Here is an 18,276-nt window from a genome sequence, read left to right as displayed (position 1 = left end):
ACTCCTCTTTGTGGGGGCGGGGAAAGCAGGACCACAGGCTTTCTCGCCGCAGTAACAGTTCTTGTTCTTATTTCCACAGACGACTTCTACCTGCAGGACCACATGTGGTTTTGATACGTTTAATAGGAAGCTTATTCTAGGGGGAAAAAAAAGAGGGAAGCTATCAAGAGAGTTTTTGATTGTTTCCTTTCCTAAAACCTCCTCAGATAGAAAAGTTTAACTTAGCAGACTCGTTTGGATTCCTTTCAAAGCCTGTGCTACTAGAGGCTGCTCCCTACCCAGCAGAAAGCAGTAAGTCAACTTCTATTTGACATATCTTTTACTTAAATTCTGAAGTCAAGGCATTTTCAAAATATATAGATTGGGTTGAGTAGCATTTATAAACCAAATATCATTTAGCAGCTGTTGCTCCTCCCTCAGCCATCTTAATAATTCAAAGGCAACACAATAAAAATAGACTATCCAGATTCTCTGTGTGTTTTCCATCTTTCCATGGAAACATCACCATCCTACACGTTGACCCACTGCTGTCTGAGGGTAGGGAGCAGCCTCCAGTAGCACAGGGCTTTGAGAGGAATCCAAAGGAGTCCCACAGGTAGAACAAGTCCGTGGAAACGAGAACAAGATATCTTTCCCACCTGAAGCAGTTCTTTCAGAGAAACAATTAAAATCCTTTCCAGGTGGACTGTGATCCCAGGGGGCTGTCGCAGGCATAGTGCCTGGGACTGGCGCCCAGAGGATGCTGAGGCAGGCTCCCATCCTGCTCCCTACCCATGGACCTGTCCTGGGCCAGCCCTGCCCCTCGGGTGTCACCGGCGGTAGCGGTAGCGCTTGAAGTGGAACCACAGCTGGAAGATGCCATTGGCGAACTGGCAGCGGAAGCCATGGCCCTGCGAGTAGTCCCACTCGCCACTGACGATCTTGAAGGCCATGTCCTCGTAGGGCGGCCCAGCATGGAAGCGCAGGATGGCGAAGTCGCTGTTGTCCGCACAGGCCTCCAGGAAGTACTCCGGCGTGGCTTGCTTGCAGATGAGGTCGGGGTAGAAGATGTTGAACTTGTAGCCCTGCACGATTTTGGGTGGAGGGTTGTCGAAGTCGTAGTGCGTCTGGTTGTACTTGTTCCACTCGAAGCCTGTGTGCACGCGGTTGAAGAAGCGTGGCTTGCGCGGCCGGTACTTGTCTGCCCACAGGTAGGCGCGCTCGCCCAGCGGCATCTCCACGCTGAACTGCGCCTCGTCCTGCCCCATGCCCTCGCGCGCGCGCTGCAAGAACAGGATGTCCTCGGCACTGTCGCTCTTGTCGCCTGTGGCCTGGAGCTGCTGGCGCGAATGCTGCAGGCGTTGCAGGTCCTCCTGCGGCTCCAGCACGTGTGCGTCCAGCGGCAGCTCGTGTACCATTAGCAGCCGCGGGCTGTAGAGGCCAGCATCGTAGAAGTCTGCCAGGCTCTCCTGGATCGGGTCCTCCTCCATCAGCACCGCCTCGCCCTCCATGTCCTTCTTCGCTTCCCCATTCCCAGGTACCGGAGCCCCCTTGGCTTCTGCGGGGTCCGCCGAGGGTCCAGGCCCGTGGATGGCCTTGGGTTCGGACTTGAGGATGGAGCACAGTGTCTTGCTTTCCACCCCCTGCTCCTGTTTCAGCTTGAACATCTTTTGCCTCAGAACGTCCTGGTGGCGCTCACGGAGCCTGGCCCTGGCCATGCGCACACGCAGCTGCTGCAGCAGGCTCTCCCAGTAGGCCATGTCCAGGTTGGGACCACCTGCACGGATCTTGCCCTGGATGCCCTGGAAGATGACCTGCAGCTGGTTGTATGTCTTCCCCTTGAACACCAACTGCACATCGGAGCTGACCGAGGCATTGATACCCTCGCGGCGCTCCCCTGGGCCCTTGCCTGAGGCCTCCAGCTTGCTGAGCTTGGAGATCCCATCCTCCGTGATGCTTGTCATGTCCCGCCAGAAGTCCACGTTCTTACCCTGCTCCAGGTCCATGTACACCCGGATGTCCTCCAGCAGGTCTTCCATGTCCGCCACCGTGAGGCCATTGAGGAAGGTGTAGGGCTCATGCACCTCCACAGCCAGGTCGTCGTCGTCCTCTGTACTGATGTACTGGGCCAGCAGGTCGATGGGCTTAGCCCGCCCGGCTCGGATGCGGATCTTGGAACGCAGCTTGGCCTGCTGCAGGTGGAAGTTGTCCTCCTGCTCCTCCCAGGTCTTGAAGTGCTCGGCATCTTTCTCCCTCTGCAGCAGCTCCAGCTCCTGCTCCAGCATGGCCTTCGCATGCTCGCGCTCCAGCCGCCGCTGTTTGACCTTTTGGAGCTCCATCCGGTTGCTCTCCTGGATCCTCTTGTTGCGTTCCTTCAGCTCTTTCTCGTCCAGGTGGCTGATGCCCTTCTTCTCCAGTGCCTTGTGCCAGGTGAAGGTGCCCAGTAGATTGCTGTCTCCAAAGGGGTTGTCTGCGTTGGTGTAGCCCACATAGTCCTCACCCCAGCCCATCCTCTCTCTCTTCTTGCTCTCCTTAGCTTCCTTCTTGGCTAGTCGCCTTGCACGCTTCTCCTCTGGCGTCTCAAAGGCCTTGAGCAGCTCTTCTTGCTGCCTCTGTTTCTCACGGGGCCGCAGCCGCTGCTGCAGGTTCCCTGGCTGGCTCCGGGCCAGGTCAGCTGCCCCAGGGCTCGGAGAGCTTCTAGGGGATTCAGAACTAGATGCCCATGACCCTGGGGACCTTGAGCGCCTGCCACTCTGCGGGGCCCAGGAACTGCGTGCCCGCTCCTCACCGGAGTCAGACTCTGAGGACTGGTCCTGTGAGTGCCACCGGGGTGGTCGAGGGCTCCTGCTTCGCCTCCCAGACCTTTGCAGCAGGTCTCCCTCTAAATCTGACCTGCGCCCCCGGCTGTGCCGCCTGTCTTTATGCCTCCCCTCGTACTCCTGATGCCACTGCCTGCTCTGTCCATGGCTCTGGCTGTGGCTCTGGTTCTGCCTTCGCTGTCTCCGACCCCTGCTCTCTGTGGACCTTGAGCGTGAGCGAGTGTTGCTACCCATTTAGCAGATGGCTACCTTCTTTATTCTCTACTCTTTTGTGTTCTTTCTAGCTTCTTTCTTTGTTCTTTCTATCCTATACTCCCCCCCCCGCAAGTTTATAGACCCCGAGGTAGCACAATTAATAAAAAAACACATACAGTTATACAGTTATTGGAGTTCAAGTGGAAGATCAGAAAAACAAAGCAGCCAAATCACTAGAGAGTTCTTAACGCTACCAAGGCTCAGACAAAGGGGCTAGCTATGCTGTGTCACTGCAGACTGCAAGGGTCTCCACCAAACCCGGGACTGCAGGGAGACTGTGCCGAACCACAGCCTTATATAGAGTCCTCTCTAGTGCTGGGATTGAAGGTGTGTCATCCCAAATCCTGGGATCAAAGGCGTGGCCTTGAACTCAGAGAGATCTGCCTGCCTCTGCCTCCTCCTGAGTCCTAGGATTAAAGGTGTGTTAACCTAAATGCAGGGATCAAAGGTTGTGACTTCTGTTTTTCTTGTGGCCGGATTTACTCTCAAGTAACCCTGGGTGACCTTGAACTCACAAAGATCTGTCTGCCAGTCTGGAATTAAAGGCGTGTGCCACCACTGCTTCTGTGACTAACTAGTGGCTTGGCTCTGCACACTGATCTTCAGGCAAGTTGTTTGGTTTTTTTGTTTGTTTGTTTTGCTTTTTCTTGTTTTCTTAGACAGGGTTTCTCTGTAGCTTTGGAGCCTGTCCTGGAACTAGCTCTTGTAGACCAGGCTGGTCTTGAACTCACAAAGATCTGCCTGCCTCTGCCTCCCAAGTGCTTGAATTAAAGGCCTGTGCCACCACTGCCCGGCATTCAGGCAAGTTTTATTTGTTAGATTACAAACAAAATATCACTACATCAAGAACCCACATACATTCATAGCCAAGCAATTTGGCACAGATTAAGCGCATGGCAAGCAAGGTGTTCTGGTCTGGTCTTTCAGTGGCAGGCAGCACTTCGAAGTCATAAAGAAAGGGCCAATTACTTTATTACTTATCTTGCAATGTAATCTTATGGAGAGTCTTAAGGGAATTACAAACCTAAACTTTTATGTGTGAAAAGATCAGTCAGCTCTACTTTTTTTTTTTAGATGTATTTATTGTGTATACAGTATTCTGTCTGCAAGCATGCCTTTGGGCCAGAAGAGGGCACCAGATCTTCATTACAGAATGGTTGTGAGCCACCATGTGGTTGCTGGGAATTGAACTCAGGACCTTTAGAAGAGCAGGCAGTGCTCTTAACCACTGAGCCATCTCTGCAGCCCCAGTCAGCTCTACTTTAAAACTTTAGGGACTCATCAATAGTTTTTTATAGGGCTGGAGAGATGGCTCAGTGGTTATGAGCATTGCCTGCTCTTCCTAAAGGTCCTGAGTTCAATTCCCGGCAGCCACATGGTGGCTCACAACCATCTGTAATGAGGTCTGGTTTCCTCTTCTGGCCTGCAGATATACACACAGACAGAATATTGTATACATAATAAATACATACATACATACATAAATAAATAATTTTTTTTAAAAAAATAGTTTTTTATATCAGGAGATTGAGGGCAAAAATGGGAATGAGGAATTAATCATCGCCTTAGCTTATTAACCAGACCTAGCAAGGGAGCTATCCACAATCAGGCCATTTTGTATCCTCGACTCTAGCCTAGTAAGTCAGACAGCTCAGCTGTGCGTCCTTGTAAACCTTAGCTAGTTTTCTGGGGCTATTTCTCTGAAAATTATTAGCAAGGCCTCTGGTCTAACCTGACGTTATCTGGAAGCTTTGTCTTAGTGCCACATGACTGCCTCTTTCCAGCAGGAAGAGAATTTGAGCCATCCTGGCTCGTGGATTCAGGTGCTTTCCATTTAAACATTAACCCGAGCAGCTCCCAATGTGGAACTCATAGGCCTTAGCTGGGAAACATACCCTTGCATTTATTTTTACTTTATTTTATTGTATTCATCAAAGTTCTCATTATTATTCTTATCAAAGTAGACAGTACCGCTTAGGGAGAGGTCATCCACCTTCTTAACAACCCACAGGTAAAAATGTCCAGTAGAAGGCGATGTTTCCACGAGATAAACACACGGTATTACAGGCGGTGGAGATCTCCCCACATCTACGCACACCATGATAGATACCAGAGAGAGAGACAGAGCCACAGCAAGCTTGTAAAGGCACAGCAAAGCAAAAGTCCTTTCAGGGTCTGCGGTCTCATGTAGAATCAGAAGGAAGTGAACGTCCTGCCCTGGTGTGCTTGCTGGCCTGTTTTGGGGTCCAGGGATGTACCCTTTAGACAAAAGTAAATTGGTTTTGCTGGGTTACTCTCACTTTCTGTTTTCTGGGTGTGGGGTCGCCACAACATGAGGAACCACGTTAAAGTGGTTCCCAACAATCTTGGGAAGGTTGAGAACTGCTGGCTTTATTAACCACCCATGAGGACAGGTGACATGGTGGCAGTGGCTTATAAGTGCTCACTGCGAGCCTGACGACCTGAGTTCATGCATATGGTGGAAGGCAAGTGTCCTTTGACCTCCATATGTGAGCCACAGCCCAAACATGCATGGAAATAAGACGCTTTTTAGAAGCCGTCCCATGATCCCAAAGGACGGGGTAGGAATGGGGCCGAACTTTGTTTCCTAACAAATCAACCTATCATTTCGTCCAATCAGAACGTCAAGTCGGGGTGACCTAAGGGTCTGACAACACTGGGGGCTCTTTCCGAGGACCTGGGTTTCATTCAGTAGTTGGTAATCTCAGTTCCACGCGTCTGACACCCTCTTCTAGCCTCCTGCACGGACATTGTGCATGTGCACACACACATTTAAATAAATAGAGAAAAACATTTTATTTTGTTTTTTTATTCAAGACAGGGTTTCTCTGTGCTACATCAGTACACCAACTCCATAATAGCAGGTAAGGTTACCTGTTCAGAAAGGGAGGGGAGAAGAAGGCAGGAGGTAAGATTGGAGTAGGCAGTTTAGCACAAAAATATCCCAAAGAAAAGCAACCAGGCCGGGCGGTGGTGGGCGCACGCCTTTAATCCCAGCACTTGGGAGGCAGAGGCAGGCGGATCTCTGTGAGTTCGAGACCAGCCTGGTCTACAAGAGCTAGTTCCAGGACAGGATCCAAAACCATAGAGAAACCCTGTCTCGAAAAAGCAAAAAAAAAAAAAAAAAAAAAAAAAAAAAAAAGCAACCAGTTTTTCTCTTGAGTGAAAGCCAGATGCCATGGGCATCTGCATCCTTACCAAGGGCCCAGAGATGCCAAAAGTGTTTGGGGTGTCTGAACTCCGATCTGATTCTTTTTTTATTATTTGATGGTTTATTTTTACTTCATGTGCATTGATGGTTTGCTTGCATGTGTGTCCAGGTGAGGCTGTCAGATCCCCTGGAGGTAGAGTTACAGGCAGTGTGTAAGATGCTATGTGAGTGCTGGGAATTGAACCCGAGTCCTCTAGAAGACCAATCGGTGTGCTGACCTGCCAAGCCATCTCTCCAGTCCCTCTGATCTGGTTCTTAAATGTTTCTAGGGTTTATGTTGCTAACATTTCTTCTTGGGAGGAGAGGTTAGCTCTGTCTACCTCTAAGGTCCCTGAGAAACCAAGGCACAGGTCAATCCAAGTTCAGTATTTATCAGACTTCCTTACACAGCATCTGTGAGGGTTTACTTACTGGGGTGTGGGCCTCCTTCCTTATGAGCCACATTTGAAAAGCCTTACCCGGTAGGAAGAAGGGCTCCCATACCCACATAGATGAAGCCCCTCCCCCCCTGCCAACCCAACAACCCAGCCCCTCTTGTGGGGAACTGAGGAAGCCCCATGTGGCTGTGTAAATAGCAGACGAGGTCCTGAGGAAATGCGCAGGTGTTCACTGTCAAATCAAGGACCAGTGCCTCAGGCCAACGGGGCTTGGCAGTCTTCTGTGGGGTGAGGCTCAGAGGGACATCAAGGCCTTCCTCTGGAGTGTGAATGTGGACCATGTGTGCAAACGCGAATACTTAGGAAGGACTGATTAGTGCGTGCAAAGTACACGTGGAAATTGCAGCCTCCTTCTCCCAGACGTTACAGCCTGCGGCTGGTCAACTACAGACAGGAGATTAGCTCCTGCTTCCTGCTGTTCTGTGAGGTTCTGGGTTGTTTCTGTACGTGATGCCATTTCACAGAGTGGCCTTGGCCCACCAGACTCCAGCTTTTCAGGACACGTGTGTCTATCCATTCTTCCTTCCCTGTTTGCTGCAAGTCAGGCCAAGTCTCAGCTGAGCTGGCAGCCGTGCCCTCTAATGTGTGTATGTATGTGTGTGTGTCAGGTCAAGTCGCAGCTGAGCTGGAGGCTGTGCCCTCTGTTCTTTGCTTGTGTGTGTGTTTGTGTGTGTGTTTTGTGCATATGTGCAATGGTGTATGAGTATGTGTGCACGTGTGTGTGTCTTCCTCCAGGCCGTGCAAGGTTTCCAGATAGTAGAGAGGAGTTGGATACTTAGGGGCGGGGTGTAAACTCTCATCAAACCATCTGAGGTTCTGTTTAGCAAGGGGGAGGCACACAGCCTGCTCAAAGATGGCAGTTGCTTGGCTCAGAGGTCAGTTACAGTAGTTTAGTTCCTTAGAGGAGGAGATGTTAAAGTAGTAGGCAGGTAAGGCTTGTTAAGAGAAAACTCTTTCTTCTCTAAGGAACAGAATCTCCTGCCTGGGTGGGGACCCAACATTCCAGCTGGGTCTGGCCAATTGACAAGAGCTTTGGGGCGGGGGAACCAACCATCCAACCAAATAAAAACAGAGAGAGAGAATAATGAAAAATTTCTTGTCGGGCCGGGCGGTGGTGGCGCACGCCTTTAATCCCAGCACTCGGGAGGCAGAGGCAGGCGGATCTCTGTGAGTTCGAGACCAGCCTGGTCTACAGAGCTAGTTCCAGGACAGGCTCCAAAGCCACAGAGAAACCCTGTCTCGAAAAACCAAAAAAAAAAAAAATTTCTTGTCTTAGGGCCCTTTTCCAGAGGCTCAATAAAACAGTCTCACCAAATGATTCCAGTAACTTATCATAATACTATTATTTTTGTTTATGCAACTTTAAAAACTGCATATGCTGGCCAGGTTTAAAGAAAAAAAAATGTATAATGGGGAATTGTTAGTTGGTTTTTTTGTTTTGTTTTGTTTTTTTTCCTGTCAAAAGTTTGTTAGCTTGCTAAACATACCCACTCATCGATAGTTTTTTTATATCAGGAGATTGAGAGCAAAAGTGGGTATAAGGAATTAATCATTGCGTTTGGTATTAACCAGACCTAGCAACAATCAGGCTGTTTTGTATCTTTGACCCTAGCTAGCCTAATAAGTCAGACAGCTCAATGGGCTAATAATGGGCTATATAAGTTATAAGAGTTAATAAGAGGCCTGAGCTAATGGGCCAATCGGTTTGTAACTAATGTAGACCTCTGTGTGATTTCTTTGGGACTTAACAACTGTGGGAACCGGGCAGGATAGAAACCCCAGAAAACCTCAGACAACAAATGGTGCCCCAAATCTATTTACACCATGCTATAACATAACAGAATATAGCATGAATGATAAAAAGCAGACACAGATATTAGGATTAAACCTGAAGGTCAGAAATGCAGAGCAGCCAGCCATTGGCTCTTACCTTTACCTCAGACCAAAATGGCCATTCTGCCTCCAGGAATTCTCAGAATGAAACTGAGCCTGAGACCTGTCTCCTCCTTTTTATCTTCCTCTAGTGCTGGGATTAAAGGCATTACCACTACCACCTGTTTTTTTTTTATAGCAACTAGTGTGGCTAGTGGGATTAAAGGTATGTGTCACTAGACTGCCTGGTCTGTGAGGCTGACCAGTGTGGCTGTTTTACTCTCTGACCTTCAGGCAAGCTTTATTTATTAAGATACAAATGAAATATCACTACACTTCCCCTTGTTGTCTAAAATAAAAAAGGCTATAACTAATATAAGAAAAACTTTATATACTAAGTACAATACCATATGCAATATATACAGGCAGTAAATACATCAACAATGTCTAGTCCATTTGCCTTCGACAAATTCAGAGAAAATACTCCATATCCATTCTCTCTTGGCAAGTCCAAAGTCTTGTGCCTAATTTACTTTCTTTCATAACTTGCACTACTATTTAAAACTATCTTTTGATATCTCTCAATCTTATATACTTTATATTTCTTTTCTGAGTCTTGTAAACAGTGAAAAATATAACTTTCTAGTCTTTAACTACCTCGGAGACCCAATGAAGAAATAATATTAACTAAGTAAGCATGAAGTGTAAGCAAGGGTCTTCAAAAAAAATGTGAGAAATGACAGAAACAGATGGCTGTCTGGACAGTCACCCAATGTTCCTCTGCAATGTTAGGGCATCCATCTTTGGCCTACAGGCCTAGAATATCTGACAGACTTTTCTATGAGGCAGAGTTTTTGAAGGACTGTACCTGCCTTGTCTCGGCAAGGTTTGGCAGTCACTGTCTTCTGTGTCCTTCTTGTCCCATTAGGACAACATATTGTCATGAGTTGAGGAAAGGGCATTTTGTTGCCCAGTGGCTTAATTTTGCCATGAAGAAAGTAAACTCCCTGTGGCATTTCTTCAGTGCCCATCATCTTCTCTGAAGTAGGTTGGTGCTGCTGGGAGCAGACATGCCTCATTGTCATAAAAAAAAAGAAAAAATAACCTATGCTATAAAAACATCTTAAATGCTATATTCTGTAGATCTTTGAGGTGTTTGAAGATGACCTGTCTATCTAAAATATATCTTTATTTGATCAAGAAAACATACCTAATGTGACTACAAGTTTGTTTAAAACAGGTGATTAACTACTATCCTGTATTTCCTTATTATCCTAAACAGTTGGTAATAATAATTTTCAAGGACCATAAATTTGCATTACATTGGTAAATGAGTTGTATAGGTAAAATACCTTGAAAAAGAGTGGAAATGTCCTAACAAAATTAATCTCAAATGTGTATTAATATGTTGTAGTAGGAGCGGCGAGGCTGCGTCCCCGGCACCCGGCCGCCCGCATGGCTAGCTTATGCCCTGAAATAATTACACGGAAACTGTATTCTTTTAAACACTGCCTGGCCCATTAGTTCCAGCCTCTTATTGGCTAGCTCTTACATATTGATCTAACCCATTTTTAATAATCTGTGTAGCCCACTAGGTGGCTTACCAGGGAAGATCTTAATCTGCGTCTGTCTGGAGTGGGAGAATCATGGCGACTCCTTGACTCAGCTTCTTTCTCCCAGCATTCTATTCTGTTTACTCCACCCACCTAAGGGTTGGCCTATCAAATGGGCTTAGGCAGTTTCTTTATTAACCAATGAAAGCAGCAGATTAGAAAGTAATCACTCCCACATCATTAATATACAAAATTTGTATACAATATACAAAAATCCAATCCAATGTAAATATTTTAAAGCTAGTAGTTGCTTTTAAAAGTAGATTTGATAATCTACCTTTTTATCTTATCATATATATATCCTCACTTTTTTCTTCTCAAAACAAGAACCTTGAATCTAATTACCTTTGTTTATCTTTTTTCCTGACCATTACCAATAACAACTTGTAACCAGTCCCCCTAAACAGTGACAAATATCAATAACTCATTGAATGACCAAAAATCACCCACCCCACCTCTTTGGAATGTGGCATCATATTCTTAAAATTACTTCCTATTGCCTGAGGGTGACAGCACATTTAGGAGATTCTGAAAAGAAAAATTGGGGTTAATTTACAAGTCCTGGGAGAGGTAGCTGTATCATTTGTAGTCCAGTCTCTATGTAATGTAAAACTGTAGGGCTTGTCTCGGGTCCTGGCTAGAGTAGTCTGTTAGGCTGGATCATCTCAGCTAGCCACCTCGAGATTGTTCTGAGCAGTTTGTAGTCCAAAGTCAATCTTTAGGTTGTGTTTTTCAGCTTAGTGGTGTTATCTTAGTCTTGGAGGGATTGTCATTGGGGGCCCCATCCTCCTTTTGGAGACTTCCAAGATCGCCGTGAGGTGTGTTCATGGTTTGCTGCAGAAAACTGAGAGAGACTCGAACCTGAAATCATGTACAGGGAGGGAGATGAAACCTTTTTCTAAAATTAGTTAGTACTCTATATGACTATTAATATCACGACAAAAATTAAAAATATATAAAATATAAATATATTTAAATATATAAATATATAATATTAAAAATATAAAAAATATAAATTATAAATATATAAATCTTACCTTAAAAAAGCTGCTAAATAATCAGTATATAAACAAAGGATTATGGATTAGTAGCAATGAAATAGTTTTTAATTTTTTGTTTTTCTTCCGTCCCATATCAGGTGGTTTTTCTGACATGACACAGAGGTTTTAGATTTCACTTAATAAGCATGCTTGGGTTTAGAGAAGGAGAGAGCCATACTCCAGCTCCAAAGCCAGCTTTAATCTTTAATTGGACTGGGATGGCGGTGACAACAAGACCATTTGCATATATGTCTGTAGACAGCAGCAGAAACAAACATTTGGGAAGATTTATGAAATTTTATCCTGTTGGAAATGTGATATACTAATAGGCCAGTTTACTCTTTTTTTTTGAGACACTTTTTCTGGATGATTTGCCCGTTTTCTTCAGATGTCTCATTTGTCTGGTGGTGTTTAGATTCCTTAGCTGAAAGCCTTTATTCTCCTGAAAATACAGAAACAAAACCCTTCCCCAACACTAATTTCGAGGAGATTCTCTTTTGGCAAGTTATAACTGATCAAATGAAAAGCTATAAGTTAGCTTTATAAGTTAGTACAGATTAAATGGCCATGCTGTTTGATGAACTATCATCTCTTCTAATTAAGAGGTGTCTCTTCTTCAGATCAAATCTTTATCAAGTGAATCGAATAGAAGACCCTGACTTCAATCCACAAACCTATGAACACCTGATTTTCGATAAAGGAGCTAAAAGTATACAATGGAAAAAAGAGAGCACCTTCAACAAATTGTGCTGGCAAAACTGGATGTCAATCTGTAGAAAAATGAAAATAGATCCATATCTATCACCACGCACAAAACTCAAGTCCAAATGGATTAAAGACCTCAATATCAATCCGAACACACTGAACCTGATAGAAGAGAAAGTGGGAAGTACTCTACAACACATGGGCACAGGAGACCACTTCCTATGTATAACCCCAGCAGCACAGACATTAAGGGCCTCATTGAATAAATGGGACCTCCTGAGACTGAGAAGCTTCTGTAAAGCAAAGGACACTGTCACTAAGACAAAAAGGCAACCCACTGACTGGGAGAAGATCTTCACCAACCCCGCAACTGACAAAGGTCTGATCTCCAAAATATATAAAGAACTCAAGAAACTAAACCGTAAAAGGCTAATCAACACAATTATAAAATTGGGCACTGAGCTGAACAGAGAATTCTCAACAGAAGAAGTTCAAATGGCCAAAAGACACTTAAAGTCATGCTCAACTTCCTTAGCGATCAGGGAAATGCAAATCAAGACAACTTTAAGATACCATCTTACACCTGTCAGAATGGCTAAAATAAAAAACACCAATGATAGCCTTTGCTGGAGAGGTTGTGGAGAAAGGGGTACACTCACCCACTGCTGGTGGGAATGCAAACTTGTAGTGGCAGTTTCTCAGGAAATTCGGGATCAACCTACCCTTGGACCCAGCAATACCACTCTTGGGAATATACCCAAGAGAGGCCCTATCATACAACAAAAGTATATGCTCAACTATGTTCATAGCAGCATTGTTGTAAGAGCCAGAACCTGGAAACAACCTAGATGCCCTTCAATGGAAGAATGGATGAAGAAAGTGTGGAATATATACATATTAGAGTACTACTCAGCAGTAAAAAACAAAGACTTCTTGAATTTTGCATACAAATGGACGGAAATAGAAAACACTATCCTGAGTGAGGTAAGCCAGACCCAAAAAGAGGAACATGGGATGTACTCACTCATATTTGGTTTCTAGCCATAAATAAAGGACATTGAGCCTATAATTCGCAATCCTAGAGAAGCTAAATAAGAAGGTGAACCCAAAGAAAAACATATAGGCACCCTCTTGAATATTAACCTTCACCAGGCAATGAAAGGAGACAGAGACAGAGACCCACATTGGAGCACTGGACTGAAATCTCAAGGTCCAAATCAGGAGCAGAAGGAGAGAGAGCATGAGCAAGGAACTCAGGACCGCGAGGGGTGCACCCACACACTGAGACAATGGGGATGTTCTATCGGGAACTCACCAAGGCCAGCTGGCCTGGGTCTGAAAAAGCATGGGATAAATCCGGACTTGCTGAACATAGTGGACAATGAGGACTACTGAGAACTCAGGAACAATGGCAATGGGTTTTTGATCCTACTGCATGTACTGGCTTTGTGGGAGCCTAGGAAGTTGGGATGCTCACCTTACTAGACCTGGATGGAGGTGGGTGGTCCTTGGACTTCCCACAGGGCAGGGAACCCTGATTGCTCTTTGGGCTGATGAGGGAGGGGGACTTATCGGGGGAGGGGGAGGGAAATGGGAGGCGGTGGCGGGGAGGAGGCAGAAATCTTTAATAAATAAATATTTTAAAAAATCTTTATCAAGTGAACTTCCTGCCCTGGTGTGCTTGCTGGCCTGTTTTAGGGTCCTGAAATGTACTCTTTATACAAAAGGAAATTTCCTTTGCTGGGTCATTGTCACTTTGTATTTTTCTTTGTGTGACACTGAGATTATTTCCCCAACAAGTTGATGGCTTATCTTAGATTTCAAGTCCATCTAGGGGAGTGCTCAGACCCTCTCTCCCTGAGGGGAGATGTGTCCCATGGCTCTGTTGCATTGGCACACAGGGGCTCAGGTGATCGACACTCTTTTGAATTGGTATTGGCAATGATCCTAGGATAGGATTCACAAAGTAGAAAACACCACGGTATCCAAGGAAAGTCTGTGTATAGATCCAGTTATGAAATGCATAATGGCCACTGCACTATGGGGCTGGGATTTTCTGGAGGTTGGATAAGGGTGGAGGTGTCTCTGGCTTGAAGTGAGGACAGGGTCTGGATCCAAAGCTCCATGGCTGTCCCTGGTGATTTCATACAGGCTTGCTTCTGGCCGTGCTAACTGGAGGACTAGGACTGTACCGACATGCCTGTTTCTTTTTTTTTTTAATTTATTATGTATACAGAGCTCTGCCCACATGTATCCCTGCAGGCCAGAAGAGGGCATCCACCATGTGGTTGCTGGGAATTGAACTCAGGACCTTTGGAAGAGCAGCCAGAGCTCTTAACCACTGAGCCATCTCTCCAGTCCCCGATATGCCTGTTTCTTAAAAGCACTTAACAGGAGCTGGAGAGATGGCTCAGCGGTTAAGACCACTGACTGCTCTTCCAGAAGACCTGGGTTCAATTCCCAGCACCCATACGGCAGCTCACTACTGTCTGAAAATGCAGTTCCACAAGATCTGACACCTTCACATCAATGCACATAAAAATGAAGTTAAATAAATTGTTAAAAATTATTTTAAAAAGGCACTTAACATAGGACCCCAACCTGAGAGGGGGTCAGTCAGAGATGGACAAGGCAAAGCATTTGAGCTCGGAGTGCAAAGAACCACCCTAGAGGGAGTTGAACCTAATGAGAAAGAAACACATTCTCCATCTGAAAGCAGCACCTTGCTCCTTGGCACGCTCAGGACAGAGGGAAACAGTTGTACGACAGGCTTTTCAGCTCAAGAAAGCTAGAAAATGCTAGATTTTTTTGCTTTTGTTTTTGCTTTTTGAGACAGGGTTTCTTTGTGTAACTGTCTCTGTCCTGGAACCCACTCTATATACCAGGCTGGCCTCGAACGCACTGATCCACCTCTGTGCGGTATCTCAAGGTTTTTCTGTTTATGCGTTTTATAGCCTCATCTGTGAAGGAAACTCACCCAGTGTTTGAGAGTGCTCTGACGTTTGACATTCTAAGGACAGAAGGAAATGATCTTTATAACAGATATTACCAACTCGACGATCTGTTCCCTAAGATGGACAGCGTGTTCTGTTCCCATATGTTTTTCTTCCTGTACTTCCTCGTCTTTGTTCTCCCTGATATTAATCAAGTAGAACATTTGATTTCCTTATAAACATGGCTTAAGGATTATAGTGTCTTTGTATGTAGTTGCCCTTAATAAAAACACAGCCCTGGAGACACTCTGGAACCGCAGAGAGTCTCCCATGAGCTACCATGCTTGGTTTGGCTGGGTCCTAATGTTTGTTCCTTCAGCTCACAGTCTCCAAACTAGTTCCTTCCTCTCCCTCCCCACTTTTGTTTTGTTTTTTCGAGGCAGGGTTTCTCATGTTACAGACCTGACTATCCTGGAACTCACTCTAGACCAGGTTGGCTTTGACTTTAGAAAGAGAGCTGCCATTCTGCCTCCTGATTGCTGGAATTAAAGGTGTGCAGCACAATCCCCAACTTCTCTCCCCTTAAGACTCCTTTTGCTTTATGTTTGTAATCTGGTTCCAGTGGCCCACTCCTGACTTCCTTGCACCCTGAGGATCCTTGCTTTTGTTTTTCATTTCCAGTCACAGTGACAAACACAGGCTACAGAGAAAGAACAGGTGATGCCATCTCATTACATTTCTTTGAGCTGCTTTTCTGTTTTCTGTATTTGTCTTAGGTACCTGTTCTATTGCTATGAAGACACACCACTGGGGAAACACAAAAGAAAGCATTTAACTGGGGTTTGCTTACCGTTTCTGAGGGTTAGTCCATGACCATGGCTGATGGGGGAGTGTCATATATCAATCTGTTGATTTCCTTGGTTAAGCAATAAAGAAACTGCTAGGCCCATTGGATAGGCCCACCCTTAGGTGGGTGGAGTAAACAGAACAGAATGCCGGGAGGAAGAGGAAGTGAGGTCAGACTCCACAGCTCCGCTCTCCGGAGCAGACGCAGGAGAGACGCCATGCTACCTGCTCCAGGGAAGACGCACACCATGCCCCAGCTCCGACCCAGGATGGACTTAGGCTAGAATCTTCCCGGTAAGCGCACCTAGGGGCGCTACATAGATTATTAGAAATGGGCCAGAGCAGTGTTTAAAAGAATACAGTGTCCGTGTAATTATTTGGGGCATAAGCTAGCCGAAGCCGGGCAGGGCAGGCGGCTGGGGTGTTTGGGGACGCAGCCCTGCCGCCGCTCCATATTACAACAAATGACGCCCAGACGTGTGGCTAACTAAACCCACTTACAAAACCTGAGAAGGCTTAAAAATAAGGGAGAGAGAGTTTAACACAGATTTTTGCTGTTTGTTGGTGGCGTGCTGTAGAGAGATTTCCTGATTCAGCAGAAAAAAAGCTGCGTTATTTTAAAGTGTGGCTTCCTGGGGCTGTGCCGCCAGTGAAAACTCTGGACTATGTTTGTGTTCCCGCTTGGGATCTGAAGGAGAGTGCTCTGAGACCATGCGATGACTCAGAGCTCCCCGCCTGCTCCTGGGAAGAAGGCAGAATCAGGCTTAGGCAGGCGGAAGAGCATGGAAGATTCCTGCCGCCATACAGGGACATGTTTTCAGACTGCGCAGTGCTCTGCGTGTCAGATTTGAATGTTACTTGGATGAAAAGAATTTCTGTGCTGTGTGCTCAGTCTCAGAATTAAAGTGCTGAGTGCCGCTCCTACCTGGCGGCCCCAGAGCTAGCACAAAATGGTACGTCCTCCATTTTGAAATTTTCCTGACTCAGCTTTAGCTGCAAAGCCTGCAGCTCATTAAGAGGTCCTGCCACGAAACACTTAAATGGTGTTGACAAAAAGCTGAACACATGCTTTTCGGTTTTCAGCCGTAGCAGGAAAAAAGCTGCACGTTTAAAAATGCCGGCTTTCTGGGCCATCCTGCCAGGGAAAATTCTGACTGTTTGAGGCAGGAGGGCCGGCTACCGAGAGAAGACTTGAGTGTTGTCTGTTGTAGCTCACTGGCTGGCAGGGACCTTGCAGCCAATACCTCAGCCATGAGGCTGAAAAGCTAAGGAATGGACTGGATCTAGCTGGCAAAGCCACGCCTTTAGTCCTACTGATATTGCTTGGTAAATTAAAGGCTCTTGTGGTCAGAAAAAGAGAGATATACAGTAAAGAGAGCGTCAAAGACAGAGAAAATTTCTGAATGGTTTAAAGTGTGTTAAAATATATGCAAGCTGAAAGTTGAAGTTCTTAAAGCAAAAAAAACAAAAAAGGAAGAGAGTTGTTTTGTGTCCTAGTACACACCTTTAATCCCAGCACTTGGGAGGCAAAGGGAGATAGACCTCTATGACTTCAAGGTGTGGTAGCACACGCCTTTAATCCCAGTGCCTAGAAGGCAGAGACGAACAGATCTCTGTGAGTTCAAGTTGTAGTAGCAAACACCTTTAATCCCAATGCCTGGGAGGCAGAGACAGGCGGATCTCTGAGAGTTCAAAGACAGCCTGGTCTACAGGTCAAAGATATAGGCTCAAAAAGCAAAAAGTTAACGTAGGAATGTCACAGCTTAGATTCTTAAGCGCCTAGTGATTTAAAGGTTTAAATCAAAAGTGCTCCTGGATAGTAAAAAATTGCAGATTCACAATAGGACAGATTCAGACCACTAAGTGAGTCACACTGTTGGATGAATGTACGTAGGCTTGGGAGAGAGAAGAAAAAGAATATAGAGAATAAAGTTAATGGTTTAAAAAGAAAAAAGTAAAAGTAAAGTCTTTAAAGAGACAGAGTACAGATAGTTATAGATATAAATAAAAATAAGCCGCGTAAAGATGAAAAATTCACAGAGAGTCTGGATTCTTTGTATTATTGTGTTTTCTTTAAAATTTTTGACTGTGAAGGAGCTAAGTACAGAGAGATATTTCATTACATGGGCTGCCAAGCTAAACCAGAATGGATATAAGGGTATTATGATTTCAGAATTTGGGTTTAAGGACATGATGCTTTGGAAAGGAGTTTCTTCTTTTGTTTTCACAGAGGATGAGACTCTATGGATTTCTTCTATTCCGATTTGGTATGATGGACCACGTCCTCCTGAAGGGTTGCTGTGAACATCTTCAGAAAATTGCTTTGCTCAACTGCCAACTGAGATAAACCTGGCACACAGGTTACACCCTAAATAATCTGATTAACGACGCCCCCATTCAGCAGGAAGCAGTTTGGAGAGAAAAAACTGCGCCCATGTTCCCAAATATAGTTTATAAATGTTCTTTTACATTTAAAGGGGGAAATGATATAGGTATGAATAATTTGCATTGGTATGGATTTTAAGGTCAATTTTGTTATATGTAT

The 18,276-nt window shown here is 45.4% G+C and overlaps 1 pseudogene; it reads right to left on the bottom strand.

Annotated features, from left to right (window-relative positions):
- Window positions 1-692: 692 nt before the first annotated feature.
- Window positions 693-3,032, bottom strand: LOC142840714 (splicing factor Cactin pseudogene; annotated as a pseudogene).
- Window positions 3,033-18,276: the final 15,244 nt, after the last annotated feature.

Source organism: Microtus pennsylvanicus, chromosome 1 (assembly GCF_037038515.1).
Source record: "Microtus pennsylvanicus isolate mMicPen1 chromosome 1, mMicPen1.hap1, whole genome shotgun sequence".
Taxonomy (NCBI): Eukaryota; Metazoa; Chordata; class Mammalia; order Rodentia; family Cricetidae; genus Microtus; species Microtus pennsylvanicus.
Note: the sequence above shows the minus strand (reverse complement) of the source record. Positions and strands in the feature narration are given on the sequence as shown.